The sequence below is a fragment of the Bombus pyrosoma genome, linkage group LG12 (genome assembly GCF_014825855.1).
Source record: "Bombus pyrosoma isolate SC7728 linkage group LG12, ASM1482585v1, whole genome shotgun sequence".
Taxonomy (NCBI): Eukaryota; Metazoa; Arthropoda; class Insecta; order Hymenoptera; family Apidae; genus Bombus; species Bombus pyrosoma.
Window position 1 is genome coordinate 10,614,336 of NC_057781.1, and position 22,810 is coordinate 10,637,145.

The window sequence follows — 22,810 nt, forward strand, 5'->3', positions numbered from 1 at the left end:
AAGGGAAAAACATCTGTTAGGCCACTTTGCTGTCAATTTGCACTCTACGATATCAATTAATTCGTCCTCTTCACTTACAAATAAATTGACGTTGACTTCCAGACGAGTTCCATGATTTATGAAATCGGTGTACCGAGAGCAATAATATGCTTTTTGCAAGGCATGTACCATCGATAATTAACGTGCAATGCAAAAAACCAGACGCCCGACTGTTTAACAGGTCAGGCAAACAGAAAGTCTACAGATTCGGCGAGACTCGTTTAAACGCATTGAGAAAAAAAGCCATTAATTTAATCATTCACGACCTATATTTCATATTACTGAAACGCTTTCAGTTTTTAAATCGCGATGAAAACCGAAATACATTTCTACTTTAAATTATTCTTTCCATTTAGATCGTACATTATACGATGATCGAAGGATAAATGGATATATTACTCAACTTGATACATATTTCATCCATTCGACAAACGTAGATATTGAATCGCTGTCAAATCGCATTGAAAATGTATCGAACGCTGAAATAAAAAAAAATCGTAGCTATCGTAATTGCTCATATTGGCTGATAATAAATTCAAATGGAATCAGTGCATATTACCACAGGCAGCAGTCGTCGCTTAAATCGTATAAAAATACCAGATTGCTACTAGAAATAGCGAACATCGTATCGCGGAACAGACAGAAGCGTTGGGCCTGTCAGGTTTATTTTGAAACGCGCGCCGGTTCCAGTCTCTGTAGTAGCTTCGAGTTTCATACTTTTAACCGCGATTTCGTAACCTTCCCGAATAATATTTGTAAAGAAACGAGCCTTCAGAATCAGATCTTGAACGTAGAGTTTTTCCGCAAATTTATCATCGTATTAACCTCCGGTGGATGCGGTTACAAAAAGGTGAACGCGGATAAATCAACCGCTTATTCGGTGCAATTTTTATTCGGTGAGATATCAAGTAGCTTGATGATCACCGTACATCCTCGCTATCTCGCATCAAGACTTTGATCGAGTCGTTTTCTGCCTGACAAAATATGGAACAAAGAAACGAATGCATAGAGGGCACACTTTAGGTAGAGACTTATAAATTATCTACAATTTATAACTTGTCTTTTGTAGATACAAACAAATAAACAAACAGAATGGAGAAAAATCGTGGTCTACGTAATTTTATTTTCGTAGAATGTAAATCAGTCAAATAGAAACCTGAATCAGAAAGATTGTAAACCGACGGAACGACTAGATTCCTAACGCATCTGGTATTCTCGTGCGTGCTTGCGACGTGTACCGACAAACAACTGAACTTTCACAATTGACAAGCGACCGCTGTGCAGGTACAGTTTCTTGGAATCTCGTCGTGTACGATTTCCATGGTTTTTTGGTGAGCCTCTTCATCGCGGAACGAATTATACGAACGACGTGCCACGAATAAGAAACGGATAACGTCATTGGCTAATAAACGGGAACGTAACGCGTACAAGACTCGTTCGTTGATAAGGATCGGTCACAGCAGAGCCAAATTTATGCAGAGTCAGAGATAGCTACGATCCAATTAACGCGTTTAAAAAGAAATTTTCGCCATACGTCGTATCTATTTTAATTGATTTCCGCCACGATTATTTCACGATTCTTTTTCAATTATCTTCGAGCGCAACGTTCCGTAATTTCTCGTTTTTCCCCGTTTTCCTGACCTTTCGAAAACTCAGCGATGTGTATAACAGTCGCGCAGACACGCTATCCGAGTAATTTCATTGAATGACTAAATATGTAGATTTAGTGGCGCCAACTTGGACGATGACGCAACAGCGATAACGAAACGACTCTCTCTGGTAACAATGACCTAGAAAAGTACTCTGGCAAATTATTCGTTAGTGAATTGCGTAAAATTTCCAAGTGACGTTTACAAAACCCTCTTTTGCAATCGTTAGGTTCTACGTTTAATCTTGAATCGAAGAACACAAGATCACACAGTTGGTTCGTTAAATGTGGAAAATGTATTTTTTCACGATCACGTCTGCTTCTCTCGTGGTCTTTGAAGTACTCTTATTTTCTAACGACCTTCAATGTCCAGGAAATAAAGTAAGGAATTCGCTTTCGAATCATGCTCACGTAATACCACTGAATAACAGACTGCTTATTGAATTCGATCATGCAACGTAGATAACTGACTGAGAACAATCATACTGATACTATTGACGTATATTGCAAGACTGTAATGTGCACGGCGGAAAAATAACAATAAACTGACGTAGTCTGATATTGAAAGCTATTTGAGTAGGAGATTGCTTCTCGTAACCACACTAATAGCTGTGAAATGGCAGGATATGAAAAAAATTACGAAAGAATACAAGAGAAGATATTTGCGGCTAAAAGCAGCAGCAGAAAAATTCAACCAACTCATTGCAACTTGTAAAAGGAATTAATTTTCCGCGAATCATGTCATCGCGAAATCGCTTAATTTTAGTATAAAATATCAATAAAATAGTATGTTATAATTTATTATAGAATAAGCAATTCTTATAAAAAATCTCGCATGAGTCATAGAAGAATATTTAATGTATTAAATAATTTTAGTTCTTCTAGCAACAATGAAAAGTTAAGGATGCTCATATACCAAAACGAGCGTTAAAACATTTGAATTATTTCTCTGGATAGGCGGAAAAGCTCGAACCAAATTATCAACTAGCGGAAATTCTGCAAACGAAGAACAAAGCGAGGATTCCTAAGCGAACAAATTCCAAGCATATCGAACGAAGCTAACAACATTTCTGATCCCTGTGAATTCATATCCGAACACGAAGCACGCCAAAAACCGTCCGCAAATACTACAAGTTCATTCAAAATCCAACGGGGAAAAGACTCGAAGCAATTTGTATCTGTTACAACCTGTCGGTTCAGGCCAGCGCGAACAAGACGTAGAGGATCGAAACGACTGATTTATCGGCGCGTACGAAATCCAGAAGCTTCTCTATCCTTTGGCTGACATGAACGACAAAGATCGAATCAAAAGATGATGGAAGAGCAAAACGTTATAGCCTGACCCACCCACCGTTTTATCGCCGTTCTTCCGCCCACGCGATGACGTATAGCCGCAAGGAATATAATATCAACGACCGCGTAGACAGGCAAAAATCAGAAGCCCTTCTCGCTGAATGAACCCACGCGTCCTTGGTAAGATACTCCTCCTGCTGTTGCTCATTGTCTGCTTCCCAGGGCTTCCCAGGGTTTCTGATTTCCACCTACGGTATGTGTCTCGCGAAAGTATTTGAAAATATTTTATTTCATTATAAAAATTTCTCACGAATGATTTCTGAGCGATCTACGTTTGAAAACAGACTATTTAATTGGCTGCTAGTAACGTGATAAATGGTGAAATATATCGTGCATATTGACAGTACAATGGCCGTAGTTTTCTACGAGGGTATAACTTCTACTAGTCGGAAGGAAAGAAGGGATTCTACAAAGTCCTCTTTTTGAAACGTCGAATAATAATTACGTAAATCGAGAGTTTCATAAAAAATGAAATTGATCGGCTTGGCTCTCGAAATATTTCCTAACTTTTACGAACGTTCTAGCATTCTAGTCATTTCAAAGACTAATATAATCGCGTTTTATTGCAGCGCTAATGAAATTTGAAAAAGTTTCGCATAATATTAGAATAAATTTGTACAAATTTTCTACGACAACTATTTGCGCCACCGACCGAGAAGGGTTTCATTTTTCCCTCGCTTAAACGGACACAATACGCGTATCGTCGTACACCCACAGACATTGCCCATAGTTTTATCACCCTTCTTCACCTCCCGTCGCTTGTTCGGCCGTTCAAGCGGCACCTACGGTACTATTTTTAGGGTTCCAATGGGTTGACAAGACCAAAAGGGGAACGCACGCGAAAGTGACCCTGAAGCAACGTCGAAGTAACAGGGAGTTCATGGGCATAGGTGTGACTTAGGAGTGAGTTAAAGCATCGACCATTTGAGACTGAAGGTTAGTATCTAGCGAAGACTATAAACATGAATCATTTGATCCGTATATTGTCGAATATATTAATTCGGTAAATAGAGTGGCGAACGTATACACTATCGCTCGAACGTATGTGAAATATAGACGACAGATTCTAACAAATTTCAGTTCTTATTTAATAATTGTTCTATTATTTCGTAATAATTATCCTATGATTTCATCTTCGTGCGAATTTTTCAGTTTTTCGCACGAGTTAAGCTTTTCGCCTGTAAATTCACGTGCATGCGTTAAGCTACGAAAAAAGAGGAATTTTAACACGGATCAAGCGTAGGTTATTTTAGATTCAAATGACGACGCGTTCGAATTTACGCCTGGGCAAGATTGGCGTGTACGTATAGCCGCGCTGTTTGCAAAATGCTAGCGCCCGCCATCGAATCAATATCTCGCAAACACCATCTCTTTGAACAATACTTTCATCAGAAATTCTATACGCGTTATCGCTACGTCATCGTTCAACTATGCCAGATGATACAACGCGATTTTGTTTCTCACCGAAAAAGAAGACGAACACAACCCGTAATTTACGCGAGAGCATTTATGGCGCTTCTGTTACGGATTTATGATCGTCGAAATCGCTGATTATTTGCCGAAGAATTACGCTCGTCGGAAAGCGAAATTTTGCCGTGATATTTCTGCGAAATAAATATTTGCTCTAGTTGTATCCTTCGAAGAACGAGGAACTTTTCGACCGAGACGTTCATTTTTCTCTATAAACCTTCCGACCTCTTTGCTTTTTCTTTCTGACTAATGAATTCATGTCACATGATAAATACTTCTGTGAGAGATTTGTTATCCCGTAAGAAAACGTAAGAAAACTGAGTATTAAGAAATATAGATATGAGATGATTCATATAATACTGACAAAGCATATCTCTTTTTGGTTCTTGGTTGTGATTTCATATCGTTATATTATCCACTGTCTGCTCCACTGATTATCTCGAACTGTTTAAAAATAACGTGATGACGAATCAGAGATTTAGTTTCGATATTAATTACTACTGTCACAGTTGACGAAATGAAATTAAAATTAGAAGAAAAATCAAGTGCACTGAACCTTACGAATAATTCCCACATTATAAAGAAAGAGTTTAAAGAACTCACGTAAGCAGCTAAATAAATAGCAGTTGCGTTAATTTAACATCCAAACGTCATTAGCTAATGACGAACAGGAATGGAACATCGTAAACGAGACACTTCATATTCATTTGTCGTATAAGATAAAGTTAACGCATGACAAATATTACAATGTACGTAAGATCATCGACAATAATTGCACTATTCATCGACGCTATTGATCACAGGAAAAGAAAACTACTTAACAACGACATCTTTTCAAGAGTTTTGCTAACAAGTATTAAACAAATGTTTCGTTGCTTTCTAGGATTTTTCAGTTTATTGCCAGCCTTTCGAGCCAACAGTTTTCTTCGAGTCGTCGTGAAGATATTAGTCAAACAGAAAAGCTTTCGTAATTACGCAAGCGACGACAACACGACAATTCACAGGGGCAGAATAGTTGACCTGAGATCGTCATATCCAGAAAGGGAGCATCGGAAGTGTCACGTACGGATTTTAACAAACCAAACAACACGGATTTCATTCGCGCTTGAATCAAGTTACACGTTAGCATCGGAATTGTGTCATTACCAATAACAGCACTGTAAGGTAAAACGTAAAAACGTTTACTAATAATATCACGTATTAGCAAAATAACTTTATTAATAACAGAAGAAGCAGTGTAACTTTATCGAATACGCACTTAACTTGATGAGCTCAACTGTTATTGTTGAATCGTGATTTAGCCACAGCAGAAATAATTAAATAGCGTCTTTCTAATTTTAAATGATTAAAATTTTGATACATTTTCCGTTTCACATAAATTTGATAAAATCTTCAGTGAATTTTAAAAAATAAAATATTTCAAAATTTTAAAAGAATTGAAGACTTCAAACGTTTCAATGTCCCTTTGAAGTAGCTATCTGAAACATTTCAATGTGAATGTCAGATTCAATAAACAGAAGCTTCACAAGCTACACGAACTTGTCTCCCTTTTTGTTATCTACTTGTGTTGTCGAAATGGCACGGAAATGAGGGAAATGTAAGTTATTGAAATCGTATAATAGAATATCAATTAACAAGTGCGAAGTAACGAATAATTTAATAAAATAAATGAAATTCAATCTCATACAAAGTCCACAAATTATCGAATTAATTAAGTTAATTTGTCATTTATAACGCGAGAGAAAGCAATATCAAATATGATCAATTACAATATTTTTAACATTAGTATTTTCCAGACGAATTGTCATATCTCTCTTCAAAATTGTCGAGAAAAGATTTTTTATTATATGTACATAGATACACACACGTACCTATCAAGCTAAACGAATAATGATAATTGTTGTAACGGAGAAATCTTCGATTACGTTATTACATAATGTAATTGTTAAACTATTGTTACTGATACGTGTATATAGAATATCTATAAAAGCAAACGTATCAAAAGACCGATAGAAAATCTGCGATAAAACAAACTTCACATTGCCTGTGCAATAAGTTTTGTAAAACATTTTTGCGGATTGATGAAACAGACTGCTGATCGTTATTATACAAGCGCAGATTACAACTCGATATTTATAGATTAACGATCGGTCAGTAGATGCCGTACTATCGGCCTCCGATACTATTTCTATTTCTTATCATAAACATCGAAAACCTGTACGGTACTAGACCCAAGAGTTGGTCTGTTTTTGTACACATTTTAGCGAAACTGAGCTATCGTTGTTGAAAGCAGCGATATTTCCGCGAAAGCTACACCGGTTGTCGACGTTGCTAATGATAAAAATAAATAATAAACGGTCGATCGAAGCGAAAAGAACGTGTCACGGCAAGAAAACAACGAACGAGAAGCTTCTAGATACACCGCTTTTCTATTACTACAACTAACTTTCGAGGAAAAAGTAATAGAAAGTATGCTACATGTAATTAGTATGTTCCTCGTACATATGTTAGCTATTCGAAAAGAAATGCTTTCCAATTAATAAAACGCAGAATAATAAATATAAAGTCTCGTACAAGTCACGAGACTCGTCAACTTCGTTCTTTCATTATTTTGGATCAAACTACCCTGATCTTCTGATAAGTGAACAAGTAGGTAACCCGAAAGAATACAACAAAGCCCTGACGTTTCACTTTCGTGGAAGATACTAAGCGAGAGGTCCTCGCTTTCCAACCACTTGAAGAATTAAAAGGCGTTAGGAGTGTAAAGCTAATTTTGCGCACGTGACGCAGCTAGATGTAAGCAAGCAGGCATGCAATCTTACTCGCCGCTTGATTCTCGGATCTTAGACCTAGATCTCATATAATCAGACCACCCAGCGCACTTCCCGCGGTTATACTGCACTTACATTACACCAATTGCTGGCTCGCATTGAATTACATGCATTCGCCTGGCAAGTATGCAACACTATGCATCACGGTGCATAGTCGGTACAAGAAACATAATAAGATCATAAAATCAATCTAAATAAACTCGGTAAGAGGTAAAGTTACGCTTCGAATTATTAAGTATGTTCAAAAATATTGAAGATACGTTTAAAGCGAGTAATTTGTGACTCTCTATAGGACGCAAAAATCTTTATAGGAATGCAGTTCAGGAAGTATATGACGAGAACTCGGAGTTTTCTACTTTCGTCTGTTCCGAGAGTACGATAAAAGTCCGGCTGCGATTGAGCAAAGACAGACAGGAACTTAATATCGTACGATTTTACTAAGACGCGGTAAACAGTACAGTTTTAATGAAAAAATTTTGCAATGTATAAGAATTTGTGACCTTACGATATCGGTTCCATTAACTGTACCACGGTGTGCATAGTGCGCGTGAAGGTCGTGATCCTTGCGTTGCTCGTGTTGTTCGGGGCCAATAACACAGTCACGATTATGGCAAAGAAGTAACGAGCGAAAATTGAGAAGCCGTCAAGAGCATGTAACTCAAGGGGGTTGCACGTTACCCTGCTCGCAAAGATAATAATCACATCTTAATAGCACTTCCAAAATCGGCGATGCGATGACAAACGTAGCGCACGAAATTAGGAGAAGAAGTACCTACGTAAGTTGCAACGAGCGTGTGAACCAAGTTCTTGGTATGCTAAACAGGTGTAAGAAGTTTCGAGATAACATAGTTCGCCAACTTTTAATACGTCGAGTTTGATAAACTTTTATTCCCTGTATCTTGGTTCTATCTGAACGTATATCTTCAAATTGGAATCGTGAAATTTATAAGTAAGAGGGACAGGTATATTTTAAGTGTCTTTTAATTTTTCTTGTTGAGAAAGAACGAGAAAATAAAAATTAAAAGTGCTATTTAATGTCCTGACATAATGTGAATGTTTATGCAACTAGAACTAGTTATGCAGGATATACGTTGATAATACGCTAAATTATTCAGTGTATATGTGCATTTACGAAATATCAATAATATTATTACGTATCTTTATATTCTGCTGAAAGCAATTAGAGTATCGTTTTCTGTGTTACTTCAATTTTTATAACAACTTCTTATTCCAATATCATAATGGAATCTCTATTAGTCCTTTTACGATTACGTTAACGTTCCATTCCATTCTGCATTCGTAAAACCAGGCTTCAAAATTTAAAGAGCAAGCCATAAAACCGCAAAGAAGTCTCAACTTACATGAAAATCCATAAACGTCAATGCACAAAGAAGTAAATATGGCCACAACGTTGAAAACATAAAATACGATACGTAGAACGTTTCCAAAGCCGGAGATCCACCGGCAGTTTGCATTTATGCGGAATCATTCCTATTGGCGAGTTAAATTAGCCGGGCCATTTGAAAAAACCGATTCGATACAAATACATGGAACCTTTTTCATCGAAGCCAAATTCAAGTACCTGGAAGGCCCATTTGGCTCGGGCTAATACGAGATTGAATCGTGAATAATTTTTCAGAGACCTCGCAAGGCCCACCAACCACGGGAGCCTTTCAGTCCACGCCACGCTACTATTTCTGCTCGTCAGTCGCCAGCAGTTTATAAACTTGTTACGATTAGCAATAAAAATTTATTCGAAAACGAATAAACAATAAATACACAATTAACACTAAATGCTGTAAACGCCAAAGTCCTAACTTAAAATAAGCAAATTTAATAAATGTACGGATAATAAAAAACAGAGAGCAAATTTTTTATGATCCATTTTAGATGAATTTTACATGACCCAGCCGTTGGGAAACTACATAGCTATTTGTTGTTTCTACTACAACTGAGTCATCTGCGGGGGACCTGGTGATCGCGACGCGCCGTGCACATCCTAAATTTGCAGTGTGCAAATCAAGTTCGTTTTATTTCTCTTCAGATCGTTCGATACTGCTTCTGAAGACGAATTCATTATCCTTTTCATGTATACGATCGATTTCCATTAGTTTTTGAGATATTGCGCTTACAAATTTACTGATTTTCAGGGAAAAAATTTCATTGGAATAGGAAGCACGGATGGTGGTCTTGTTCGCAACTGAAATGCTACGTGTTAAACAGTTAAATATTGCCTTTTGAAACAGATACAAAGGGTCTATGTCGAGAACTGTGGCAATTTAGCGTTACGTAGTTTGGTTCGGCTAAGCTTGGATCGGCTTAAGGCGAATTTACACTGTTTCACTTTGAACGAATACAGCGGCCGATTCATGGAAAAACGGCGCTCTCATACTCCAGAGTGAACAGTGAATAATTGAAACGGCACTGACAACCGCAACAATACCCGGTTTACTCGCATACACGCCATTATTTTTTTAACTATTGAAAATATGGAAAAATATTTCACATGAAAATTTTTCAACTTCATGGCGGAAATCTAATAAGATGTTTCGATTCTCTTTTACGTTCTTATATCGATCAGCCACTGATTAGATGCGTCAAGGTGACGATAATTTTTTCGTGCGAAGAGGACGCGACTCTTGCAGATGTTAAACCCTAATGTTAAAAACCAATGAAAACTCTGTATACGCCTGCTCCCATACACCGTATTTTTCACTAATTGGTCTAGTTTCTCCTACTGTTATCCTTTGTAACAATTTCTTTGACACGTCCCTTCTACATACTGAAAACGCACGGCATTTCACGAACATTAATCGATCGAAACTGTGCCTATACGATCGTATATCGTATTTCATTACAAAAAATTACAATTATTTGATCAGTAAGGGAAGAGAAGTCATCATGGCATATTGCATTCGTTCCGCTGGAAGACTTGGCATACTACGCTTTCCTTATATTTTATACTATAAACCATCGATACGAGAAGTTTAAACGTAAATGATTTCAGTCAACGACACTATCTTTCTGGCACAATCGAAACGCTCCTTCTGTCGGGCATTGACCCGCAGACAGAAACAGTAGAATAAGGTTAAAATAAATTTTACTGAAATTAGCCTAACATTTCTATCGCTGAGCTGTTATATTCTTACGATTATAAAAGGCTACATCACGTATCGATAAAGTTTCATCAAAATAAGTGTGTCACGTTAGCCTCGGTGGATCGGCGGCTTTAAGAAACATCACCCTATTCAGCAACGAATGGAACAAGTTCCTCGTGGAAACGCTACCGAAAACCGTACCCATAAATAACGTCTCTAAATCGAGCTGCAGCACTTCGGGGCGCTTCAGTGTATCGAAAAAACGACGGAAATCCATAGTTCGCAGCTGCGATCCTTTGTGTAAACAAAAGCGGAAAAGGAAGGAGAAGCGGTAAAGAAGAATACAAAATACGAAGTAACGGTAGAAGGAAAGTAGCGAGTCTCGATTCTTATATGGAGGAAAATAGCAAAATCGTGTAGGTTACGGGCTACTTCAAACAAAACAGAATGTGAAGCATTCTCTGTTTCTCTTGTGTTCGCCATGTCGCGCGGTGGAGCAGTGTAAATTCAGCTAGTTGAAGTTTCCCATCTTCCGTGACTGTGTGTGCACAAGTATGCACAGTTTTAGCTTGTCTCCTGACCAAGTAAATTATTACCACATGGAGTTGACTGACCTTCGTGCACGCGATTATCAATGGAACTGTCCGTAAGGGTAAAATTTGATTTACACACTGGCTAGAGTATTATCGAGCGTGTTGCTATCGTATCGTCCTGTGCGATGCGTCGTTAGTCCCCTTGCAAGCCGATACTAGTAATCTTTTCGCTTGGAATTTCGAATTTTCATCTTTTCCATACTTTTTTCGAGTTGAAAAATGACTCAAGGGACACAGCGATATTTAAAATAAACATTCTGTTCTTTTCAAAAGCATAACACAGAGAAATATGATTTTACGCTTCATAATATATACTTGATCGTATTATTCCGAGGTAACAAGAAAACTTTGATATACTTGGAGTTTAGAAATAACGATATTAAACGGTAAATAAATTAAATGCGATATTGAAAATTTATGTTACGCAAATTTACTTCGATCAAATAGTGTATTTTGCACGTTTTAACGTTTCATCTACGCGTTAAAAATTCTTTGGATCAACATCAGGTAAGGAATTGCATGCTTTTAGCAATCTTTTAATAAGGTACAGCATAAAAACACTTCTTATTATAGGAGAATTAAGTAGTTCAAGGAAACATCGTTAGGATTTTTCCGGAAAGTAATTTTTATTAAGCCATTGCGTAAGCAACATTCGATACCGTTAATTTCAAGCGAATGGCAGTTATTATTAATAGGTAGCCTTGAACTATTTAAAGCAGATCGAATATCAATTGATCAAGACACAATGACTTCGATGATCTAACCATGTTCCTTACCCTTCATTGTAATTAACACACGTTCCACACTACCATTGTCTTCATACAAATTTTAATCCTTAAATTATTTATGTTATCTCTGTTGAAAAACACGTGTTAATTAACCTTGTACTTCTCATAATTCTCTCTAAAAAAAAAATAGATAAAAAAGAGACAAAAGATAAAATTAAAGAATAAAAAGATTAATCCTTAGACTCCATCAAAATTTGTCCTGAAATCAATAAACTAAATTCCATAGAAAAGAAAATGTACGAAACGAAGAAAGAATCCAATGTCCGAGAACAGCGAATCATGTCAAAATATCAGACGCGTTGGATTTGATTATGTAATTACATACTACATACTAATTACCATTCCTCCTAACTACCATCAAGGTTAGCACATAATACGATTCTCAGATATCAGGATACAGCATTTGGCTCATGTTTAAAACACATTGCGTAATGGTCAGCACACTTGCGATATTTAAATGTTAACATTATTTATACGCGTTTATACATACAATCGATTCTCTGTTCACATTCACTGGCGGAAAGGAAGGCTCGTATCGAAAGTGGACGGACTTCTTGCAAGAAATTCCTGGTTTTAATAATAACCAATTACGTCGAGGACTATGATCAGTCACACTGCAGCTATACTAAATCCAAATACGAGGAAATCGATGTTAAACAGAAAAATCGATAATAACAGACTCTAGGTGAAACATTCGGTACTAGTAGAGTGTGGACATTTATACGAATTCATATACTTACGAACGTAATTAGAATAACGAAATCTAGGAATTATATTACTTATTAAATATCATACGAAGTATTTTATAATTTTTATAATATTAATGTTATATATCTTCGCGTATTATATGCACTTTATGCATTTCTAAGATAGCGATCCAAGATATTGAAAATGCAACTTATCGCGTTCGTCTTCTGCATTTGTCAAATAAGAAGATTCAATAACAATTCTTATCGCCACTTTTGGATTTCCTCGGATTTGTAAACAAGATGTTATTAAGGTTAATACATCATGATTAAGACAAGGAAATTTAATTTCAAAGTTCTTCGACTTTCAATCTCGTAAGGTACGAAAGCTTCGATGAATCGATCACTCATAATTACAATTTAATAGGAACGAGCTGGATCCGCTCGGTTATTAATCATAAACCTCATTCGTGCGGTGATAGGGCGTGACACAAGCGCAATAAATAACTAATTGTAAAAATGGCAAACAGGAAAAATGTTAACAAGATCCCCCCTTGCGTTGATGTCGATACGTGTACCATTCTACGTGACTTTAATTAACGTGAATACGTCGTGAAGTCCGTACGCCAGTCATGAAGCTCGATAATAATTAACGGCAACGAATTTCATTAAATCACTGGTAAGCTTCCGGTACAACGATAACGTAAAGTTTCAAAGTTTTAAAGAATGGATTTTTCGCATGAATTTTTCTCTCCATTTACCTTTCCGATGCACGACACAAAAAACGCATTAATTCTAAAGAAGCATTAACATTCCCATCGGGCGAACTATAGAGCGCAATCCCTTATCAGGAATATTTGTTATCGAATATTTTCTACCAAGTAACTAAATATTGTATCGTAAATCTGAAAAGACACAGACTTATTTAAATATTATAGCATTTGATGCGACTGTTTTTTAATTAATAATTAATTAATAAAATAAATATTTCTGTACCAATAACGAGACTATAGCCATCGACTTCCAGGTATAACGTAATATTTTAATCGAGTTTTTACGTGCAAAAATCGTTCGTTTAAAACTTAAACTAACACGAGACGGATTGTACGCAGTTCGAAAAAATGCATAGTATGAAAGAGTGAGAGGTATGGAGGAATTATTAACCCTTTACATCACGAATTAAAGATTAACGTTAATGGACTTAAATCTCGTTACAAAGTGAAGTACGAAGGATTCTTTCGGATTGAACGCGGTATAGATAATTTATTTTAACATGAAAAAGAAGATATAAATTCTTGATAAATATTCCGTTTAAATTTCAGACGGCGGTTTCTTTTTAATTCTACGCAATCAAACAGCAGTTATACCATGCTTTTATTACATACTTCGACACGTTTTTTAATACATACGGTCAAGTATAAATTAAACGATGTCAGGCGAATTTTCAAGACACCACTGATCATAATCGATGAGAAGACGGTTCACAAGGTCCTGAAGACACGATATAGTTTTAATTGAACGTGACATCTTTGTTGGCAGACACAGTTAGAGAATGTCCATCATCATTAAGAAGTTGGAGCTTATCCAAATCTGTCACCGATGCACATTAAATCTCTTGTTGATTACCTGCACCCAAGTGCAGCACGAACTGACACGCCATTTTCACAGGTCGTGTGATGTTTAAAATAGCGTTGCAGAAGCTGATAAAATAAAACGCCGCGTATTTATCAATTTGCGTGCGCTAACATTCGCGGGAAAAATAGATCGAATAAATGATAAATTGCCCGTACGAATAATATAAACGGAAAACGATTTATAGGCTTTTCACGAAAAATCCATTTGAAAAGCATTAAAAAGAACATAAATATTTGGAACGTATAAAATGCAATCAAAATACGTCCAGCGTGACCAGGCAAATGAATTACAAATGTCGAATCAAAGATAATAGAATATTATTACACAATATTATAATATTGTAACCGTAATTATCATGAAATTATGCAATCTATTACATCTCCATCGTGGTATCGTATTAATAGAGATTATATTAATAACAAATTATTGAATTATAAATACATTTCATTCGTGAACTGCGGATTTTTGTGTAATTCGCATTTTCGCGAATATAATTCAATAATACGAAATTATGTCAGATCAAAATTATCGACGTTTTAAGAGCGACAATTGAAATAGAATCAAAATGTTTACGGCATTGATCGGGGATCGACATAATTGCGACGTGGCATGCTAGTTAAAAATATATCATACGTTCCAAACGGTTTATTCATGAACTATTTCCATTCTATATCGTGAACGAATGAAATCCAGGTTTTCTTAGAAACACACGTGTTCCTGTAGTTGTACATTAATTTATTACTAACGTGTCTGAAGCGGCATAGAAACCACGCACATTCTTTTCTGCGAGCGTTTTTTGCACGAAATTTACCAATACCGAAACTCACAATCAAAGCCACATTCTTCGCGTATTTAACTAATTGACGTCCTAGTAGGCAATATCCCTTGCAAATTAACTTACTATCGACTCCTTAAACGGAGACACTATAACTGTGTGAATAAAATATATTGCATCGATAAAGCAAAGTGGAATATGTTATTTTGCTACAGAAGGTACAATATAAAACATACTATAGAAAAGGAATTATGCAAGTTATTATACAGGGACTACAAGTTCCCTTCTCTGGAGAAAAACGAGTGTCTCTTTTTGTGTTCTTAAGTTAAAATAATTGTAGGTTATTCTTTAATGACTGTTTTTAAGATATAAAAAGGAAATATTATGGTAAGGGGAATATTATGTATTGTTTAAAAAGAATATTAAAGATAAGAAAATTATCCATTTATGGCTTTAAATAAATCTTACTATTGGATATTCTTATTGCTACCGAAGTGATATTACGTGCTATATTACGTGTACAACTAGATGTCATAGACAGTAAAAACACTTGACTGTGACACTTTATCATTCGAAATACGAAAGGAATGCGAATATCATTGAAAAGCGAAGATATGCATAAAAGTTGATATTGATTTAGATGGCGGTTACCTTCGATAATAAAAATGCGGTAAATTGATTTTACATCAAGATTGTGCAGCAATCGCAACTGAATATCGACAATTAAATCAGTGGCTTTCATGCGATTTTCCAGATTATGAAAAATTTTACATAATTGATTGCAGTTTATTATGCGTCGAGGATGAATAATTGTATGACATCGTGCTAATTATTCAAATCACTTTTGCACTCAGATTTCTCATTACTTCGTTCAACCAAACGACGCTCGCTGTATTCAGATGTGCTTTAGTAATTTTTCCTTTCCACGAAACTGTTTAATAAAACGGATAGATGGAAGAGAAATTGTTCAGTCCATTGAGATTACACCGAGTTACCATCTCGGTGACACATTGTGAAATTAATAAAAAAGTATATAAATCCTATTATCATGTGTCATGAACGTCGCTAAGATTTTTCAACGGTTGACGTTATGTAATTTTCTTAAATTACATTTCAGTATCCCGTAGGTAGATACGATTCGGTAATTGGATAATGGCAGAGCGGAAAACGCGCTTCTGACGTCCTGCGCGCCTACGAACATATGTTTAAGGGAATCTTGCTCCTTTCGTAGACTCTTATTTGTGAGTCAGTTGCACGTAGGCATTAACCCTGTAATTATCGTTGCACCGATCATCACGAAGAAATGATGGTGTTTAACTCTGCTCATTGGTATCTTACCGCGTAAAAATAAATTGAAAATTCGTATAATTCTCAACAAGTGGGAAAAATATAAAATTCCCGGAGGTGTGAATTTTTGTCAATTATACGGTACAAGATTACGAAATAAAAATTATAAAATATTTGATTAACATCTACGATTAACCCCTAAATTACATTTAAGGATAATTTCCACCCCTACGCTGTGCAAGACTATCGATGAAAGCCAATATTCATTGAATACTTTTTTTACGCTAGTCATATAGCAAAACGTTCTCAAAATCGATAACTACAATCCAGCAATATTCTCTTGAAAGTTAATGAAATATTTCATCGATCTCTTATTGAAAACCTCTGTATCACCGGATTCCTATCGTTCTTTGGCATAAGGTTGCGCGAAATTAGGATTCCGGGTGCTGCTATTATTTTAATTGCATCGACATGAAACGGGTATCGACGAGTATCAAGCGTGTGGCCGTGCTTCAGAGACACCACTGCCGTTGGTGAAAGATAATTACAGCTTCGAGCTGGCAGTATGTATGGATAAAGGATACCGGGGCCTGGGTATGAACAGAGCACAAGGTACTAGTTAGATTAATTTATCTAAATGAGGAGATCGTGTTATCATCGAACTATTCGGCCACGCTGCGCTGGACGCCTACGCGATTTCAGCTTCGAGACGTGGCTTGCAGCTCGTGATTCATCTGATGCCATTAGCCAGAAACGTTATTATAAAATGCAGCGGAGATCGCTCATGGATTCATGGATGTTTACGCGAAAGGAGGATTCCACGACAGCGCGCAACTAATTTAAATTCATCCAACACACTGAATTCGTTTCGCGCCGAGGAACTCGAATAAATACATTCGTGGAAATATCGCCTTCGATATTTGCTGGCTAAGAGCGTTCGTATTAATCGAATGCAAAAGGGATTCTTTATATAACGTTTCACATCTGAGAAATGTGAACGTGAAAATTTCTCTCCTACATCTCACGTAATATTCCTGATAAAGTGTTAGATAACATGCTTAAAGATCGATAAAATAAATTTGTTCCAGATATTTGAATGTTCATTCTGTAAATTATTATATTTATATCGATTAAGGTCTTTATTGGCACTCTGTTTCTTGAGAATCGGAGATTCATCATGCGCTTATATAATGAAACTAGGGAATCTATAAAAGCGTTTGGTCAATCCCGCTTCCGAGAGACTCATTCATCGAAGTATTATTATTTAATAAGAAATAAACGATTTCAAGATATCGGTACCAACCCATAATACCTCGAAGATAAGCAAAGTCTGTTCTCGCCGTGGACTATTATGCTATTTATAATTCAGCAAAACTGCTTCGTAATAATCCGCTTAAAAAAACATCGTATAGTAAAATCGCAACGAATAATCATTAGGAAAATATTCGGTCGCGGTATTATTATCATTGGAAAACCGATAACCGCAATACGCAATCCCGTTAGCTATCACGGAAAGAGACGTAATGGCGATCTAGATTCATTTAGATTACATTGTATGCAGCCCATATTAAATATGAAAACATAACCGCAGCAGCGATAAGATATCCATTAGCAATTATACATACGAATCGATTAGCTTATTAAAGCGAAACGGCTGATAAGTCAAGTGTTTGCACGAGAGTAGCTTGAGTAGAAGCAGCCTGATTCACTTCCCTCTCGAGTATCTATGTATCTGAAAACGCTATCATATCCCTTTGAGTATTTTTCTTCGTTGCAAGTTGAAAGATATCAGGCAATGTAACCGGGGCGATGGAAAATTCAAAAATGACGAAAAACAGTGGCATTCTTTACGTTACGTTGATAGGACAGCTGTGTGATTCTTGTCCTTTCCAAGCAAAGAAACCAATTTTTTATCTCAACTTCCTACTCGATTAACCTACGATATGATATTTATATCGTTAGATATGATTGTCCTTCGCTTTTCCAGAAACGTTCCCAACGTTAAAATAAAATTGTCCAAATACTCTCTAGAGAACTTATGTCAACGAGAAAGCTTAATAATTCCTATCGTTTCGATAGATTATTCTTTGGGATATGCAAGCACTTTCGATATACATATAACGGTCCTCTAACCGTGAAAGTTCCATGGATAAATATTTCGTGAGAACATCGGCCATTCATAGGATTACGTATCACTGAGACTATGCGTGACTCAAGCGAATGGAAACAATGAATTTAAAGTAGCCGATCGTTCCGTCATTCGAATTTGTATTTGACAAATTATGCTTATCCATGAATGGATGAGTCAATCACAATTTCACGAGGATGACTCACAATCGTAATACGATAATACCAATAGAGTTGCCAATCAAAACAAAAAAAAAAGAGAGATTCACAATGTACATGATCTGATGTTAATGTACTTTCGAAACTGACCTGGAAATTCATCGAGTAACCAATGAATTTTACCCTTCGCATTTAAAATCCGTATATACCTATTCAGATCAATAAAATAATTTCAACAGAATATTTAGATTCAATTTCAGTAATATAATTTCAGTATAATTACGTCGGGCCGATGAAATAGTCGAAGTTTCGCTTCGAATTTATGTCTTGCAATTATCTCTACGATTTAGTCGCACGCGTTTTAATGAACTGTATAAGTTTTTGTAGCCATCGTTTCACTTTGTCCTCGTTCTAATTACAAATTCTAATCTTTTATGCATGAATTTGTACATTCCATATTTTAATATAAATAGTATTCAAATTGTATTTCAAGCGTATTTAATCGGGTATTAATTAAAATTTCGTTCGCATAAATGAAGTCCAGGTAGGTAAATGGAGTTCGACCCTGTCTTATAAATATTAATATTAAACAGAAGCAAAAATTTCTGAATAAAAATGTAACAATTTCTTTCAGTTTCTGTCCTTGTTATATAATCTTTTTTACGCCTGTCCACCCTCAAATTTTCCAATAATCGATACTCCGATAATCCAGTGTAATAAACGAGGGCCTACAGGTTTTAAAAAATGGCATATTTTCCTGCATTTTATATTAGAAAAGTTCACCCGTTTTTAGCATTATGACGGACTACTTTGCAACAAAAAATTGTTCAGTCTTTTCTTCGAATCCAATTTCGCGGTTTGCCGCGAACCACGAATATATCGCGCGTAACTAAATTTCAGCGCAGTCGTACGAAATTAATGCGACACGCTCGCAGCTCGCTACCGACTCGCCAAAAATTTATATGTCCTCATAATTTTTTCAAAACGCAATAGAAGCCCCAGTCACCGAGGCAACGTTGCATTCTTTAATTCGTGAAATTCCCTGTATTTCGTACACGCTGAACTAACTTTCTAACTCGGAATATTACTTTGCTAAAAAAAAATGTCATACGAACAAAATGGCCATAAATAAGATTATTTGTAAGTTATTGAACGAGATTCTAGCTTATCTACCTTATGAAAATTGAAAATATCGTTCTTGGTTCAACATTTTAAAAATGTTGAAGAAGTTTCCATTTCCCTATAAATTTGACGAAGATAAATTTCATACAAATATAACTAATTTAACCATAAATTTATACACAAATTAAAAGCCACTATAGTACGTCGCTCTAATTCATGTAATTTCAATTTAAGTCAATTTATGCAAAAACAATTTTACGACACGACCGTTTAAATCCAATTACTAACACTGTAACCCATAAAATTAAGTATTAATTAAACGTTCACAGTCGATCATTAAAATACGTATTTTAATAAAACAATGATTAAATAAAATGTCTCATTAAATATTCCATTGAGTATTAAAATCACTTACTTTAAAAAAGAACTTAAAATTACATGACACAGCATCGTTTGAACTATCCGATTGCTTCCGTCCTCACCTGATTATATTAACGATTAAATTACATCAGTATTTGCAGATACTGATGAAAATTTGCAATGTTTCCAACGGAACGTCTTTAACCGGCATGATACCATCAGATCGATATTTTTCCTTCTTCTTTTTTTTTTTTCGATCGGGAGATCAACATTGCTCCGATAATCTCATTCGACGTCAAGAAACCTGGCTGATTACACTTATTAGAACGAAGTCACTCGTCACGTGAACGAGAACTAACATCGCAGCAACAGGAACATCGTAATTTAAAGCGAAGATTAAATTACCAGACGATCGTGGACGAAAAGGCAGGTTACACGAGTTATAAGGTTTGCAGGGTCACACAGCCGAACCATCGAATCGCCATAAATTCTTCCGTTCTTCCGGCATTGCATTGGTATAATAACATACAGTACAGTGTATATAGCACGAAAGAGCATTCCGCTATTCGAACGAGATTAAATTCTCTCGATTTATGCTTAAATAAAATAGAGTATTGCAATGGTGACGATATAAATTCCTGCTTGCAGTCGTTGAGCTTAGGAAAGATAAAGATGGTGGTAAAGTACGAGAGAATGACGCGAAGGTCTTGCATGAAATAAATTGAAATTACGTCTTGTGCGTTCGTTCGGTCAGGAAATATATTTTTAGCGATAATACTCGCTTTTTGCTTTCGAGCGCTATGTATAGCGTAGTACAGTGTGACAGGAACTTGAGTTCTAAAGCTGCATTAAAAACGTGTGTACATATTATCGTATTATTTATGCCATTCTATCCACTTTGAACATTTTAGTTCGCAACGCGAGTAATTTTCCGATGCGATTATACAAAATTCCAAGAATACAGAATGAAAGACGAATAAATGAAACAAGCATTTACATTTTACTGAAAATTGAAATTACATCTGCTTCCATGAATGTAATTCTCCTCTCAAATATCTTATGAAATTTACAAGGCATTCGTAAATAAATTGTTTACTTAAAATTTGGGCATCTCTTACTGTTTCTAGAAATTAACTTTAGAATAAACCAGTTAAAGTTATTACGTTAGTGCAAATGTAATTTCTTTCCTCCGCGTTTGATGAAATTGTTTCTAAAGAATTAAAATGGAGTAATCTCAACATTTTAACAAGAAATGCATTATCATATCGTGTACTAAAATATTTACATTTTAATATTATTGAATATATTTACACCTAAATGACAATTTTAACACTGCATATTATGAATATTTTGAACACGGAATATTGGTGAATATTGATGTTTTCGATATAATGTAAAATTATAAAATCTACCACCTAACTGCAACAACGTTCTACATTTCATACGAGCAGTTTTACGATAAGAACTTGATTCTAATTAATTAATATGTAAATGCTATAATAAATACAATATTATTTAAATACTTTTTATAGCCGTATTCTTCGATATCCCCACAACGAACATCAAACTTCATAAAACGTTAAAATCCCAGTACTCTAGGAACACAGTTACAAAAAGGCTGTCTAATGAAACTTCCTATCCTAAGACCACAGACCCAACGTCCGCTACGTTCATCCAATGATTTAGCATCACAATTAAACGCTCTATACTCGTCCACGACCCACGCTTTGCGTCAGGAAAATGATTGTTTTCTCGCAAGAAATGAGTTTCTGCGCCTTCGTCACGGGTACAGACACCCGTCAGATTTCCGTCACGTTCAACCGGAAATGACACTGCTAACGCGAAAGGACACCTTTCCTCGTCGGAACCAGTTAACCTCGCGTCGATCTTCCGCTTGACACCCGCGTGTCTAGTTAACATTTTTCCTCGGTTCTCGTTAATTCGCCAAGAAATTCCGCAGCGGTTGTTCGCTTTGCTCGAAGAACATACGATGCGGTAGATTATTGATACTCGAATTCCAGTTTCAGCTGCGCTACTATGTTAGCTGGCAACGAGAACGTTCCGCGACATGCGTTCATCGCGTTTCCTTTCGTGGAAAACGACCCAGAGATCGATCGTATAGGCGAAGAAGAACGTATCCGTTCAGGTATCCGGTCGGGATCGTCGCTAGATCGAGTTGCTGTCTCCCCCTTCGTCTACAGTCTACGACCTACGACTAAGACTACCGGTTCTCCTCCTCTCTTTCCCAGACGAAACCACGCTTCCTCTACGCTCGTTCACCGACGATTAACCCCAGCACGCTTTTCCTTCTCACGAATTGTTTTACGGCGTGTGCAAGCGTTCACGATCAGCGGGTTGACTCTTAGATGCAGCAATACAGCGATCACTTCTTTGACAAGGAAATACTTGTTACCAGCAGGCATTTTGTTCGGACAACGGAATACTCGAATAGTGGAAAAATAAGTAATATATATATATATGTCGGAGCATCGTCAGGAGGAAGATATTCAGCGTATAACGATTCTTCGCCGGAGCTATACATTCTTTTCTCTTGTAAAATTGAAACAACTTTTATTAACACTAGTATGAGTTTACAAAATTAACAAACAACTACGCGGATATAACACTTATGACAATGGCCTAAGATTCGATAACGAATCCACGGTCAACAGGATAACTCTGAAATAAACGTAAAATACTTTAACACAAAACACGTAAAATGGGACGCTCTGTAAAACTGCTTGATGTGAAACTCTCCAAGGTGATCGCACGAATAATAGACTGATGGAATTCTTTCCAGACTTTTCGATTGCGTTCGTTTGTTATATATTGGCCCGAC

At 36.2% G+C, this 22,810-nt stretch overlaps 1 protein-coding gene and 1 long non-coding RNA gene across 4 annotated transcripts in view; one reads left to right on the forward strand and one right to left on the reverse strand.

Annotated features, from left to right (window-relative positions):
- LOC122573821 (HIV Tat-specific factor 1 homolog) overlaps positions 1-22,810 on the reverse strand; it is a 63,271-nt gene that overhangs the window by 16,604 nt on the left and 23,857 nt on the right. The gene's annotated exons all lie outside the window — the stretch shown is intronic.
- On the forward strand, positions 458-8,395 carry LOC122573824. The gene is made up of 4 exons (XR_006318823.1): positions 458-2,068; positions 2,645-3,160; positions 3,841-3,976; positions 5,394-8,395. It is a non-coding gene; the product is annotated as an uncharacterized LOC122573824 (long non-coding RNA).